The sequence below is a fragment of the Heterodontus francisci genome, chromosome 3 (assembly GCF_036365525.1).
Source record: "Heterodontus francisci isolate sHetFra1 chromosome 3, sHetFra1.hap1, whole genome shotgun sequence".
Taxonomy (NCBI): Eukaryota; Metazoa; Chordata; class Chondrichthyes; order Heterodontiformes; family Heterodontidae; genus Heterodontus; species Heterodontus francisci.
In genome coordinates, this window is record NC_090373.1 from 45,198,381 (window position 1) to 45,212,210 (window position 13,830).

Sequence of the window (13,830 nt, forward strand, 5' to 3'; positions counted from 1 at the left end):
CATTCCTATCGACAAAGATCCAATTCAAACCAAAAGGCGCATTGTAACAGGGTTCTCGAGTGAAATCCCAACAAAAGAAACTTCCACCTCGAAAAGAAAACTTAATTTCAGGAACGAGAAGACGGTCGCTGCATGTTAACGAAGTGAATAATGACAAGGGATGCTTCACTATCTGGTCCCTCAATGATCCCATTTTCTTTTTAAAACACTCCTTCGATTATTAACGACCCGTCTCTTTGACCCCATAAGATCATCAGGTCAAAACTGCCTTCTGTGGATTGACTGAGCACAACGCAGTCGATGGTATCAGGAATTCTGTTCTGCATTTTCTGTGCACACTAACCCTCGATAACCCACTCCGCCAGTCAAAATGAGCAACCCCTAATTCGCTTTAGCATTGCAATATTCACTCCATGGCTGGAATAGCAACCTCCACCCATCGCTGGGTGGTATACATTTCAACTGCTCCACCGCTAATGGGCACAGACCAAGGGATGGGCGATCTGGAGAATTATTATTAGCGAATCGCAACAGCTACTTGGAATTCAGAGGAACCTTGTAAGCGCCACTTGACTAAACCCATGGGGAAAAAACGCGTTACATATTGCCAATATCAAAGTCAAATATGGTGAATAAAAAATAGTTGCCATTGCATTTAACAAATTTGTTGCAGAGTACTCCATAAAGTGAAATTAAATAGGAAACCCCAGCAAACACGTTAAACAGAATCAAAAAGTGCGAAGTCAATGAACAGACCCCATTCAAGAATAGTCTGCAGAGATAGCCATAGTAAGCAACAAATTGTTTTTGGCTCTAAAATGAGATGTTTTTTTCTGACACACAAAAACAGATGTTGAAAAATCAGGATCCTACACTTTACATTTTTTGCTTTCTTACTGTCCGTCTTAACATGCAATTAAAGGGAAAATACTCACCGAAATAGAGGGAGATTCGAAAGGTGAAGGCAGAGAAGAGGATCAGCCTTCCCAGCCGTGAGGGTCTGGCTGATAAAAACAAACAAACAGAAGACTCTGGGTGAAGGAATGCTCTGTTACCCAGCGCCCCTTTTATGGCCAGACACGCCGTTATATATAGAATCGCCGGTGCTACGCTTTTACAATATCTGATTCGTACTTAACGATAAGATGCAAACAATGTATATATTTAAAAGACATCAGCTTTCGCCTAGAGCCTAATATTCATGCACTTTAACTAGGCTCTCCCAACTGTGCTTTAACTGTAAATTGATCCTTCCCTAGCCAGTGATTAAGCTTTGTATACATCTTCTAGTTACTTTTTAAGAGCTTGTAATGTTTAGTGCTCTGCAAGGGATCTGGTTATTTGCACTGACAGCATGTGAGCAAATCACTGTAATGATCTTTGACTTGTCCAGAGACTGCTCCAGGTTCGTTGCAACCTTTTAAGGGCTTTACAGGAGACCCGCACACCTTTTAACCACTACCTATCTATTTCTCAGATTGAGGAAGATCACCCGTTTAAAACTGGGTATAGTAAGTTCTTTACTTAAAACACACGGGGATAAGTTTTTGCTTCGTCTATCCGTTCAAAGCCCTCTTTAGAAGATGCTGAAGAAAGTTTAAGTGAAAAAAATACTGCTGACTGGGCTGATGTTAAATAAAGTCACTGGTAAGGAACGGACCTGATCGTCTTACACAGTCTATCCGATTTCAGAAGGAACCCGAACACTACGTCAGCAGGGAAGCTTGGGCGGAGTCAAGGTTTAACTTCTCCACCAGCAAAGAGGAGAGAAGCCAGGCAGATAACTTTACCTGAGGTTGGGAGCACAGCTAGTGACCTGTGCTGTTCCAGACACTGGGCTTCAGATACCCTTCCACCTCTACAAAACCTTCAGCATTGTGTATGCTCGATTCCCTGGCAGGCTTATTTGAAGCCTTACAGATACATCACGCGCGTCTGTACAGTTGAATTGATAGATTTGTTCATATAGAGAGTTATATAATCATAAAGTAGTATATCACATGAATTTTGTGTTCCATAACTACATGTTGCAGATTTTAAATAAACATCACCTGGAAAAGAGGGCTTTAAAGTCTTGCAAAGCTTTTTGCTACGTGCAATTATTCTCAGTGAAAGACATTTTAGACTGGGGAGCTGAACTATGACATACCTGTTCCACACTGTATAGTTCAGTTATCGACTGAGCTATCATTGGACCAAATGGTTACTATCTAAAAGCTACCATTTCTAGATGGTATGGATCTAATTTATAATGGGGCCTATAATAATCACAACAGGGCCATCTCAAAAACATAACTCTGCACAGACTCTGAGACTGTAAAGACAATAGCTGTAGAATGATGAGCTGTCTACCTGCCACTGGACTGTACATATTGACAACAGGTTGGAAGGAATACTGAAGGAGACAGGGAGAAGTAATAGAGTGCTGTTTAAGTCCACTATATTATTTCTCCTTCTGTCATTTACCCCCCTATATAGCCTACTGTGGATCAGTTGGTAGAGCTCTTGTCACTGGGTTAGAAGATTGTGGGTTCAAGCCCCCTTCCTAAGCATAAAATCTAGGCTAATTCTTTAGTATAGTACTAAGGAAATGTTGCAGGTGTTGTCTTTCAGATGGGATGTTAAGCTAAAGCCCATCTTTTCTTTCGGATTGATATAAAAGAAGCCAAATGGAGATGGGCTGGGCATTTTGCTCATAGAAGTGATAACACGTGGAGGAAAAGGCTAATGAAGTGGCAGCCAAGAACAGGAAAAAGAAGGGAGAGATCGAGATGGAGAGATGACATAATATCCTAACCTAGGAACTACATAGGCGAGAACAGCAAGCGATAGATATAAATGGAAAAGGCAGGAGGAGGGCTAAATGATGATGATGATGAGATATAAAGATCCCATGGCACTATTTTATTTGTTATTCTTTCATGGTACGTGAGCATTGCTGGCAAGGCCAGCATTTGTTGCCCATCCCTAATTTCCCTTGAGAAGCTGGTGGTGAGCCACCTTCTTGAGTTGCTGCAGTCCATGTGGTGTAGGTACACCCACAGTGCTGTTAGGAAGGGAGTTCCAGGTGTTTGACCCAGCAACAGTGAAGGAACGGCAATATAGTTTCAAGTTAAGAGATGTGTGACTTGGAGGGGAACTTGCAGGTGGTGGTGTTTGCATGCAATTGCTGCCCTTGCCCTTCTAGGTGGTAGAGGTCACGGGTTCCGAAGGTGTTAGCGAAGAAGGTTTTGTGAGTTGCTGCATCTCATATATGCTACACACTGCTGCCAGTGTGCGCCCGCCGCTGGTCGAGGGAGTGAATGTTCAAGGTGCTGGATGGGGTGCCGATCGAGCGGGTTGCTTTGTTTTGATGGTGTCAAGCATCTGGAGTGTTGTTGGAGCTGCACTCATCCAGGTCTTGCTGCAAGTGGACATGGACAGCTTCAGTATCTGACGAATCGTGAATGGTGCTGAACTGTGCAATCATCAGTGAACATCCCCACTTCTGACCTGGTCACCACACTTCAGGAAGGATATAAAGGTCCTTGAGAGGGTGCAGAGGAGATTAAAAGAATGGTTCCAGGGATGGAGGATTTTAGTTGCAAGATCAGGTTGGAAAACCTGGGTTTGTTCTCCTTAGAACAAAGGAGATTGAGGGGAGATTTAACAGAAGTCTACAAGATTATAACAGGTTTAGATAAATTAGATAAGGTAAAGCTGTTCCTATTAACAAACGGTACAAGCACTAGGGGACACAGATTGAAGGTTTTGGGCAAAAGATGCAGGGGGAATATGAGGAAGAACTTTTTTACGCAGTGGGTGGTAATGACCTGGAACTCACTGCCCACAAGGATGGTGGAAGCAGAGACAATCACTGACTTTAAGAGAAAGTTGGATGGTCACTTGAGAGAAATAGACTTGCAGGGCTACGGGGATTGAGCCGGGAGTGCCATAGCTCCGTGGAGAACTGGCATGAATTCGAAGGGCCAAATGGCCTCCTTCTGTGTTGTAAATGACTCTATGACTCTATGATGGTGGGAAAGTCATTGATGAAGCAGCTGAAGATGGTTGTGCCTAGGTCACCAGCCTGAGGAATGCCTACAGCTATGTCCTGGGGCATAGTTGCTTGGCTTCCAACATCACAACCATTTTCTTTTGTGCTAGGAATGACTCCAACCAGTGGAGATTTTTTCCCTGATTTCCATTGACTTCAATTTTGCTAGGGCTCCTTGATGCCAGACTTGGTCAAATGCTACCTTGATGTCAAGTACAGTTATTCTCACCTCACCTTTTGAATTCAGCTCTTTTGTCCATGTTTGGACCAAGGCTGTAATGAGGTCTGGACCCAAGTGACCCAGGCGAAACCCAAACTGAGCATTGGTGAGCAGGTTATTGCTGTATAAGTGCTGCTTGATAGCACTGTCGATGACACCTTCCATCACTTTGCTGATGATCGAGAGTAGACTGATGGTGCGGTAATTGGCCGGATTGGATTTGTTCTGTATTTTATGGATAGGACATACCTGTGCAATTTTCCACATTGTTGAGTTGATGCCAGTGTTGTAGCTGTACTGGAACTGCTTAGCTAGGGGTATGGCTAGTTCTGGAGCACACGTCTGCAGTACTATTGCCAAATGTTGTCCCGGCTCATAGCTTTTGCAGTATCCAGTGCCTTCAGCCATTTCTGGATATCGTGTGAACTGAACCGAATTGGCTGAAGACTGGCAACTGTGATGCTGGGGACCTCAGGATGAGGCCGAGATGGATCATTCCACTCGGCAGTTCTGGCTGAAGATGGTCGCAAATGCTTCAGCCTTGTCTTTTGCACTGATGTGCTGGGCTCCCCCATCATTGAGATTGGGGATATTTGTGCAGTCACCTCCTCCTCCAGTTAATTGTTTAATTGGCCACCACCATTCATGACTGGATGTGGCAAGACTGCAGAGCTTTGATCTGATCCATTGGTTGTGGGATCGCTTAGCTCTATCGCATGCTGCTTCCGCTGCTTAGCATTCATGTGGTCCTGTGTTCGAGGTTCGCCAGGTTAGCACCTCATTTTTAGGTATGCATGGTGATGCTCCTGGCATGCTTTCCCGCACTCATGGATGCCCAGTTTTGAACTGCTAAATCTGTTCTGAATCTATCCCATTTAGCATAGTGGTAATGCCAATCAACACAATGGACGGTATCCTCAGTAGGAAGACGTGACTTCATCGCCACAAGGACTGTGTGGTGGCCACTCCTACCAATACTGTCATGGACAGATGCATTGGGACAGGTAGATCGGTGAGGGCGAGGTCCAAGAAGAGCAGTGGTTTATCCTTAGATTGTCTAGTCATTATCTCATTGCTGTTAGGTGGAACCTTGTAGTGTATACACTGGCTACTGTGTTCCCTACATTCCAAAAATGACTACACTTCAAAAGTATTTCATTGGCTGTGAAGTGCTTTGGGACATCTTGATATCATGAAGGATGTTATGTACATGCAAGTATTTCGTTACTACCTTGCACAGTAGAAGTCCATGTAGGGTTAAATGACAGGGGGAGAAATAATATAGGGAACTGAAAACTCACGTATACGAGGATTGGCTCAAACTTCAGATAGAAGATTTAAAGTTATGCTTTCTGGAGTACTCCCAGTATTTGGGGTAGGGGAGTTTACCAAAAGATTGAGAAGGTGAATGAGTGGCTGGTAGTTTGGTGCAAAAACAACAATGCCAGTTACATAATAACTCAGAATCCTTTAACAATAAAAAAGACTGGTTCAGGAGAGACAGGCTACATTTAAACCAAAAGGGACAAAGGGGCTTCTGCAGAACATTAAGACAGCAATAGAAACTTTAAACGAGACAAATGAAAAGGGGCGGGCAGCGAGGAAACAGGATTCCAGATAAAACAGATCAAAGGGTAGAAGGCAGTCAACAGCTGGGTATGGACATAGATACCCAAAAAGGCACACATGAGCCAGAGATCAGGGATAGGCAGACATGGGGCAATGCGACAGGGAAATCTATAATGTTCGTATATAAGTGTGGTGGGAATATTAGAACCATAGCTAAATGAATACACCATTTAGGGGTATAGCTTGTATAGAAAAGACAGAGTGGAAAATAAAAGGTGTGGCCCTATATGTCACAAACACCTAGGAGGAAAAAGAAGTTGATCCTATAGGAGTTAGAAAGCTACAATATGAACTACTCTAGTGCAAAAAACTCCAAGCTTAATCCTAGGGCAAAACTGCTGACCTCCACGTTAGCATAAGAAGGTCAGGCTGCTCTGTCAAGAGATAGGAAAGATATATGAGAACATGGAAGTTATTTTAATGGGAGATTTTAATCAACCAATATAAACGAGGAAGAATTGAGTGGTTTATAATTAGAGTTGGTAGATATAGCGCATGAATGTTTTTAATCCAATGCATCAAGGTAATGTTCATGATTGATCTTGTATTCATTAATGTCCTAGAATAAGTACAAGAAATGGAAGTTGTAGCATCTCTGGGATACACCAATCACAGAATGATAAAAATTTAACACATTATGGAAATTACTGAAATTGGCCAATGACTATGGAGGGAAGGTCTTTCTAATTGACTCCTGAATCAACAAGCGTTATGAAGCAAGATGGGTCCTGTTCTGGGGGTATTTAAGGGGTCAATCAAGAAGTTGCAGCTGAGGCACTTTTGACTTGTTTGTGCTCAGGAAAAGTTTGTGGTAGTACTATGGTCAGTTGCTGGAGGCATGTGAAGGTTTCTGCTGACCGTAGAAAGGCTGGGGGAATTACATAGCCTTGCATACGTTTGGGGGCAGTAGTTGCAGTGCCACCTCTTGTGCAACATGAGCAGGTCATGGAGAGAAGGAGGTAGAGAGAGAAACCTTTATGAGGAGGGAGGAGGAGGGAGGAGGAGGGCGGGTTCACCTCAGAAGGCCCTATCCTGAGAGGGTCTTCCGGGAGCACCAGTCCTATGAGCTAAGGAGCAGCAGCTCATGAGGCTTTGCTTTTCTAAGGAGGTAGTGACCAAGTTATGTCACCTTCTTCACGAAGACCTGGAGCCTCATATCAGGGTGTGACCAGCCCTCCCATTGTCAGTGAAGATCACTATCGCCCTATCCTTCACAACTAGTTCCTTCCAGGCGGCAGCTGGTATCATTAGCAACATGTCACAATTTATCATCCACAGAAGTATCTGGGAGGTGCTAGAGATGCTCAACAGGAGAGGGGATTTCATCCTCTTCTCCCTGAGGAGGGAAGATCAGGATGAGAGGGCCTATGGGTTTGCCAGGATAGTGGGCTTCCCAATGGTGAAGGGCACCATTGACTGCACACACATAGCTCAGTGGGGATGCACACTACAATCCCCGCCCCACCTGCATCAATGTGAAGCGATACCACAAGGGCTACCTCTCAATAAATGTACAGTATGTGTGCGATCTCACCAGGAAATTCAACTTGGTGAATGCCCACTATCCTGGCAGCACCCATGATGCATTTATGTTGTGGTAGTCGGCAATTCCCACCGTCATGAGCCTCCAAGACAGACAACAGAATGGCTGCTCAGTGACAAGGGCTACCCCTCCACACAAGGTTCTCAACCCCCTGCCACCATACCAGCACACAAGGTCAGAGGGCCTTCAATGAGAACCACACTCAACGCTGTGGAACAAGCCACCAGTCTACTAAAGCAGAAATTGCACTACTTAGATCGCTTAGGGGAGCTCTGCAGTACACAGCCAAGACAGTTTCCATGATTGTGGATTATCAGGGCCTAGCAACTACCTCCTGGGATCAGGAGTCCATCTCAGAAGGAGGAGGGGTGGAGACCACACCCACTACTGGATGGAGCAGGAGGGATCATATAGTGAGGCTTTGCGTCAGTGAAAAGGAACTTGTCCACCCGGAACATGGACCTACCATTCCCATACAGTACACCCATTTCAGACTCCCCATCACAAAATCCCCTTGGCCTATATCATTCATTAAAGGCCAACAGCAAAAACCTTCACACAACAATATTTCTAGCAATAATACAAAAAACGAGAATTAATCACCCTTATGCATCACCTTAGTGCCTGTTTTGCGGGTGCCTTTGCCTGTCCTAGTGCTCCTATGCAGGGCTACCTCAGTGGCTGCAGCATGGCTCATGGAAGGTTTCTGACTCACTGCTGGAGACTGCAGAAGGCCTTGGAGGATGTCTTCAAGTTATTCAGTTCGGACTGCTGTTTGGGCTGTCTGGCTGAGAGACAACAGCAAGGGCACTGGTGGAGTGGCAGTGGTGACAGCACAAATGCTGTCACCCTAAGAGAGGACAGCACGTTCCTGCTCCACAGAGCCACTGCCACTCCAATGGGGCATAAGAACATAAGAAATAGGAGCAGTAGTAGATCATTCAGCCCCTTGAACCTGCTCCACCATTCAATATGATCGTGGCTGATCTTCTGCCTCAACTCTACTTTCCTGTCTGCTCCACATGTCCTTTGATTTCCTGAGAGATCAAAATTCTGTCTATCTCAGGCTTAAATATACTCAACGATGGAGCAAACGACTAAACAACTCTCTGGACTAAACAATTCCAAAGATTCACAAACATCTGAGTGAGGAAATTTTTCCTCATCTCAGTCCTAAATGATTGGCAACTTATCCTGAACCTGTGCCCCAGTGTTCTAGATTCCCGAGCCAGGGGAAACAACCTTTCAGTGTCTACCCAGTTAGTCTTGTATGTTTCAACGAAATCACCTCTCATTCTTCTAAACCCCAGAGAGTATCGGCCCAATTTACTCAGCCTCTCATCACAGGACAACCCTCTCATCCCAGAAACCAATCTAGTGAACCTTCGATGTACTGCCTCCAAGGCAAGTATATCCTTCCTTAGTTGTGGAGACTAAAGCCATGTAATGTACTCCTGGTGTGGTTTCACCAAAGCCCTGTACAATTTTAGCAAGACTTCCTTATTCTTCTACTCCAATCCCCTTGTAATAAAAGTCAACATGCCATTTGCCTTCCCAATTGTTTGCTGTACCTGCATGCTGACTGTCTGTTCCTGATATGAGTACAAACAAATCCCTCTGAACATCAACATTTAAAAGTTCACGCCTTTTAAAAAATAATTCTGCTTTTCTATTCTTACTACCAAAGTGAATAACCTTGCACTGCGCCACATTATACTCCATTTGCCATCTTGTTGCCCACTCACTTAACCTGTCTATATCTCTTTGCATAATAAAAGCAAAATATTACAGATGCTGGAAATCTGAAATAAAAACAAGAAATGCTGGAACCACTCAGCAGGTTTGGCAACATCTGTGGAAAGAGAAGCAGAGTTAACGTTTCGGGTCACTGACCCGAAACGTTAACTCTGCTTCTCTTTCCACAGATGCTGCCAGACCTGCTGAGTGGTTCCAGCATTTCTTGTTTTTATTTATATCTTTTTGCAGCCTCTTTGTGTCCTGCTCACGACCTACATTCCCACCTAGCTTTGAATCATCAGCAAACTTAGATACAGTTCTCTCTCTCTTCATCTAAGTCATCAATCTAGATTGTAAATAGCTGAGGCCCCAGCATTGATCCTTGCGGCACTCAACTAGGTATAGCCTACCAACTTGAAAATGCCGTGTTTATCCCTACTCTCTGCTTCCTGTCAGTTAACCAATCCTCCATCCGTGCAAATATATTCATCATCATTAACAATCCCTCGTGTCGAAGATGATCTTTCCTTGCCAATGGCTGGGTGGAAGTGAGATGTCAGTGTTGACTGCGAGTTCACAGATGGCTTATGAGCCCTTTCTTAGCCTTGCAGGCTCTACCATAGTGAGGATATCGGTTGTCGGACAGCAGCGGTGGTGGTGGATTGTTAGCTCGAGCAGCTGCTCAGTCCTTCCTTCTCTCTTGCTGTTCTCTCTTAGTAGCTGCTCCTGTTGATTGGAAGGTCTTGACAACATTTTTAATGATGGATTGGCATTTTAATCATGATTGGGCATCTACTTCCCATGTTTTGATGTCAATAGAGCAGACCTCCATGGAGACTTTGAGATCGTCTTTGAAATGTTTCCTTTGGCCCCTGTCTGAATGAGTTTCCTGGCCTAGCTCTGAGTAGAGCACCTGTTTGGGCAGTCTTGAGTTGGGCATTCTGACAAGATGTCCTGTTCAAACAGGTGATAGGAGATTATCATTGTCTCTATACTTGGCATGTCTGTCTCTTGGAGTATGCTTATGTTTGTTCTCTTGTCCTTCCACTTGATTCAAGAGCACAGGACTTGCCCTGAACACCAGGAAGACCCAAGTCCTCTACCAACCCACGCCAAATGCCTCAAATCCAAAACCGTCAACTAAGATTCATGGTGAAGTATTGGAAAATGTCCCACACTTCCCATATCTTGGATGCCAGCTACTATTTTCCCAACAACCAGGGGTTGGCAACATGACTGTGCACAGACACCAGTGTCTGTAGTAAAAGATTTGAGGTAATTTCAGGGGTGAGAAATTTCCCATTGGCTTCTTCTTTTCAACTAGAGCAGCTGTAAAAAAAATCAGAATATCAGTTTCACAGCTGACAGCTGACAGGTGCTGAGAGAGGAACAGCGGTTTCCGAACTCTGGACAGTTTCAGGGTATTCCAGTGGGTTGTGATTTTTTTTTAAAGCCTGCCAGAAAACCATGAAGCTGTCTGAAGTTTGGAAACTGTTTTTCCTGCTCTCAGCAATGGTCAGAGAGAGAGGTGGGGACAGAAGAGGCAGAGAGAGGGGGTGAAAGAGAGGGGAAGAGAGAGGGAGAGAGAGAGAGGGAGTGAGAGGGGAAGAGAGAGAAAGGGGGAGAGGGAGGGGGAATGAGAGAAGGGAGAGAGAGGAGACAGAGGGGGGAGAGAGAGAGAGGGAGATAGAGGCAGGAGAGAGAGAGAGGAGGGGGAGAGAGATAGTGGGGAGAGAGAGGGGGAAGAGAGAGAGAGGGAAGGGAGAGGGGAAGAAAGAGGGAGAGAGAGGGGGACAGAATGGGGGAGAGAGAGCAATCAAGATCACTCCTCACAGATAAACATCTATCCGGAATACTCTGCATCACTACAAGTGTGCGGGCAAACATTGACTAGTTGTGCAAGCAAAAAAGAATGGTAGGTATCTCACCAAATCAGTGTCCAACATAGTGATGAGGAAGTGAGTCAATAAATCTGTCTTCTCATGTAAAGCTTCTTTACAAGATTGCACATTTGTTGTTGTTTTGATTAATAGTTAGATAATTTTTAATGCTTTTATCTTTCTGAAATTACATAAAAACATAGAAAATAGGAACAGGAGTAGGCCATTTGGCCCTTCTCGCCTGCTCCACCATTCAATATGATCATCCAACTCAGTAACCTGTTCCTGCTTTCCCCCCATATCCTTTGATCCATTTCGCCCCAAGAGCTATATCTAACTCCTTCTCGAAAACATACAATGTTTTGGCCTCAACTGCTTTCTGTGGTAGCGAATTCCACAGGCTCACCACTCTCTGGGTGAAGAAATTGTCTCAGTTGCCCCTCATGTAAGACAAAGTTGTAATGCAGCCCCCACACAAAAATGTTGTACACCACCACCACCACCCCACTCCCTCTCTCTGTCGCCTCACTCTCTCTCTCCTTCTCTCTCTTTGTCCCTTTCTCTCTCTAGCTCTCTCCCCCATTCCCCCACAGCTAGATTATTTTAAAATACAAGTTTAAAGGCTTGTGTTACGTATTTTAAAATGGCAAAAGTCACTTAGGGAATGTCTCGATTTCTACTTTCTAACATGATTACTTTCACCTGGGACACAAGCTCAGTGACATGTTGAAAGTTGCTGGACCTTTACTTCTATATAAATGTGGCAATTCCATTGCTATCCATTTGGATTCACATTGTTCCAGAACTGAGGGTGAAATAGGCGAGGAAATCCAAGGAATCTCCAAATATCAGCACTGTTAAGTTCCTCATGAATACAAGAGTATGGTGTTCTAGGGATGAGTCTTATTGGCAAAAACAGGATGTTACTGACCCATATAAAATAGTTATTAAATACAATGTAACGGATAGCTTTCATAAACCTTTATCAATGATGAACTGTCTACAATTCCTTAACAAAATTCATGCTGCATTTGTAGTTTTAAAAACTGCTGGAGAAGACATAGTAAAAATGTATTATGTTTCAATGACCATGTTAGAAACAGTCATTAACTGATCTCTTTTTGCTGTGAACTGGATTAAAGAACAAGTTTTACAAGTATGTCAAAGATCAATAACTGCAATGCGCATCATTTACTATCTAGCTTCAGGGCAGATAACCTGAGTGGCCAATGTCATCTGAAAGCTGCCTGTAGCATATACTTATATTACGCCAAAAGTGCACCTTTGCTAACAGGTAAGAGATTTGGCTTGGACATAAATTGATGTGTCTGAGTACAATCTTATAGAAAGTGACTATACATTTTGTAATAGTGAATAGTAACAATCACTCAACTTTTGGCAGAAAAGCTTTTTGTTAATAATTATCTTGTCAGAGCTGAATCCGATTTGACAGTGATAGACTGAGATATAGACATAAGTGAATTTAAGAGAATTGCATCTAATTTTATCACTAGCTTTGGTGAACAAATGATATTTTGCCCATGAGAGATTCTGTTGTTTCTGTATTTTAGAATCATAGAGAAACATAGAAAAATAAAAGCAGGAGTAGGCCATTCAGCCCTTCGAGCCTGCTCCATCATTCAATATGATCATGGCTGATCATCTAAACTCATTAATCTGTTCCCCCTTTCTCCCCGTATCACTTGATCCCATTAGCCCCAAGAACTATATCTAACTCTTTCTTGAATATATTTAATGATTTGGCCTCAACTGCCTTCCGTGGTAGAGAATTCCACAGGTTCACCACCCTCTGGGTGAAGAAATCTCTCCTCATCTCAGTCCTAAATGGCTTACCCCTTATCCTTAGACTGTGACCCCTGGTCCTGGACTCCCCCGCCATCGTGAACATCCTTCCTGCATCTAGTCTGTCCAGTCCTGTTAGTATTTTGTAGGTTGCTATGAAATCCCCTCTCATTCTTCTAAACTCCAGCGAATACAAGCCTAATCCACCCAATCTCTCTTCATATGTCAGTCCTGCCATCCCAGGAATCAGTCTGGTGAACCTTCGTTGCACTCCCTCCATAGCAAGAACATCCCTCCTCAGATAAGGGGACCAAAACTGCACATAATACTCTAGATGTGGTCTCACCGAGGCCTTGTATAATTGCAGCAAGACATCCTTGCTGCTGTACTCGAATCCTCTCGCTATGAAGGCCAACATACCACTTGCCTTCTTAACTGCCTGCTGCACCTGTATGCTTACTTTCAGCGACTAGTGCACAAGGACACCCAGGTCTCACTGCACCTCCCCCTTTCCCAATCTATCGCCATTCAGATAATAATCTGCCTTTCTGTTTTTTCCACCAAAATGGATAACCTCACATTTATCCACATTATACTGCATCTGCCATGTATTTGCCCACTCACTCAACCTGTCCAAATCACACTGGAGCTTCTCTGCATCCTCCTCACAGCTCACACTCCCACCCAGCTTTGTGTCGTCTGCAAACTTGGATATATTACATTTAATTCCCTCATCTATATCATTAATGGATATTGTGAATAGCTGGGGTCCTTGCACTGATCCCTACGGTACCTCACTAGTCACTGCCTGCCACTCGGAAAAATCTCCATTTATTCCTACTCTTTGTTTCCTGTGTGCCAACCAGTTCTCTATCCATGTCAGTACCTTACCCCCAATACCATGTGCTTTAATTTTGCACACTAATTTCTTATGTGGGACCTTATCGAAAGCCTTCTGAAAGTCCAAATACACCACATCCAC